Source organism: Psammomys obesus, unplaced genomic scaffold, assembly GCF_907164565.1.
Source record: "Psammomys obesus unplaced genomic scaffold, mPsaObe1.curated_primary_1811, whole genome shotgun sequence".
Taxonomy (NCBI): Eukaryota; Metazoa; Chordata; class Mammalia; order Rodentia; family Muridae; genus Psammomys; species Psammomys obesus.
Window position 1 is genome coordinate 1,010 of NW_026595778.1, and position 2,619 is coordinate 3,628.

A 2,619-nucleotide genomic window follows, 5' to 3' on the forward strand; every position below is an offset into this window, starting at 1 on the left:
CGACATCTATAGTAGGCTCCTGTCCTGTTTTTTTTCTCTTCATCTGCTTCCGGTGTCTATTCTATTTACCCCTCTGAAGGAGAATTAAGCATCCTCCCTAGGGTCCTCCTTGTTATTTAGCTTCTTTAGATCTGTGGATTGTAATATGGCTTCTCTGTATTATATGGCTAATATCCTCTCACCTTTTCTAGTTCCATTCATTTGCCTGCAAATTTCATATTTTCCTTGTTTTTAATTGCTCAGTAGTAGTCCATTGTGTAAATGTACCACAATTTCTTTATCCATTCTTTGGCTGAGGAACATCTAGGTTGTTTCTTGATTCTGACTATAACAAATAAAGCTGCTATGAACCTCATTGAGCAAATATCCTTGTTGTACAGTGGAACATCTTTCAGATATATGCCCAGGAGTGGTATAGCTGTGTCTTGGGGTAGCATTATTCGTAATTTTCTGAAAAAGCACCAGATTGAGTTCCAGAAAGGGAAACACTCCTCCATTGCTGGTGAGAGTGCTAATTTGTACAACCACTATGGAAAAGTCCAAAAAATTTAACTTCCTCCACTCCTAGAAAAAAAAAATCTCTCTTAAAATAGAAGAGCATGTTCTATTTAGGTAGCTCCAGATCTGCTATTGCTTCTTCTAATTGTGACAAAATCTCCTGCTGGTGTCCTCTGTAAAGATAACTGGCCCCCTTTTGACCTTTTGTTGAAATAGGCAACTGGGTCCTTAAAGACTTTAACCACAGGACATTAGTAACAATTTAGCTATAACTATCTTCTCAGTAACTTCTGCAACAAAGCTCCACCTGAATGGAAGGAAACATTCTCCAAACTTCATTTTTTTTTGTTTAATTCCTTCTACAGTGTCCTATAAAAAGTATTAATATCCACTGCATCTCCTCGAATCACTCTAAGATAAAGTGGCAGCAACCTGTAGCCTTTTGAATTCCCAGTAACAAAAAACTTTTTACCTAAAATATCAGAGACCTTTAATACAGTGTCAAGAGAATGTCCAGAACCAGGTCTAATTATTAGTGGTTCCTCTGTACTTTTGATACTATTAAATATCTCAGGTCTTTACCCCATATTTTCTCATACTTTTATAATTGTCATAACTCTGCTGGCCACAGACACAGGCTGTGTTACTATGTGTTCAAAAGCATCTTTTTTCAAAATCATTCCCCTAAGCTAGAACAGAATATTCTGGAACAGATCTTATGTTTCATAGTATTGGAGCAATTCCTAGTACTGTAACTGTTCCTTTGAAGTTAACCATATAAGCCGTCTTTTGAAAAGAGACTCCTCTGAAGCCAAAATCATGTAACTTGTATTCCAGACAATTTAAATTAGCAAAAGTTTCTAGCAAATATTTGGCCAGTATTTTCTTCTGCTGTCTAGCATTTGTGGCCACTATGATTGAATACCAGGACTGAACAGGAATAGTTTCAATTCAATGTATAAGCACATAGCATCCTGCGACTATAAAGAGGTTTCTTTGGGATGACAGATCACTCAGGAACTTTCATGGGATACGACCAATATAGTTCTAATGAACAAAGAAATGTTTGGCTGTGGGTCTCCGCATCTCTTTCCATCAGTTGCTGGGTGAAGCCTTTCTGATGAAGATTGGGTTAGGCACTGATCTATGAACATAATAATATCTTTAAGAATCATCTTTGTTGATTTTTTTCTATGCAGTGTCTCTGGGCTCTGCAACCCAGCAATGTAGGGCATTGGCTCCCTCTTGTGGTGTGGGCCTCAAATTGGTTGGTCATTCTCACAAATTCTGGGCCACGTTTTACCCCAGCACATCTTGCAGGCAAGACACATTGTGAATCATAGATTTTATTGCTGAGTTGGTATCTCATTCCCACTACTGCGAGCCTAGCCTAGTTACAGAAGATGGCTGGTTCAGGCTCCATAACATCCATTATTGGAGTCTTCAACCAGGTTCCAAGAAGTTTCCACTGTGCTAGGTTTCCATATAATTCCCTAAATGCTCCCCAATTCCAGTCATTTCATCCAGTACTCTCTCCCTCAATTCCATTCCTCATCACCTGATCCCTCTTCTTTCCATTTCCACCTGCCCACAGTCCACCCACAAAATCTATTCTATTTCTCCTCCCTAGGGAGTTCCATGGGCTCCCCCTCCCCCGAGACCTCCTTGTTATTTAGCCTCTCTGGATCTGTGGATTGTAGCATGGGTATCCTTCACTTTACATATAATACGCTCTTATAAGCTATATTTGTTTTTCTGGGGCTGGGTAGCCCCACTTAGGATTATTTTTAGTTCCATCCATTTGCCTGCAGATTTCATGATGCCATTTTTTTTTTAAAAAAAAAAAAACAGCTGCACAATACTCCATTGTGTGAATGTACCACATTTTCTTTATCCATTCTTCAGTTGAGGGACACCTAGGTTCTTTCCAGTTTCTGCCTATTACAATAAGGCTGCAATGAATATAGATAAACAAGTGTCCTTTATGGTAGGATGGAGCATTCTTTAGGTATATGCCCAAGAGTGGTCTTGAGGTAGATCAATTCCCAGTGTTCTGAGGAACTGCTGTATCGACTTCAAGAGTAGTAATTACATGTTTGCACTCACATCAGCAAGTGTGTG

The 2,619-nt window shown here is 39.1% G+C and overlaps 1 pseudogene; it reads right to left on the bottom strand.

The window, feature by feature from the left end:
- Positions 1-608: 608 nt before the first annotated feature.
- Positions 609-1,492, bottom strand: LOC129685882 (nicotinamide phosphoribosyltransferase-like; annotated as a pseudogene).
- Positions 1,493-2,619: the final 1,127 nt, after the last annotated feature.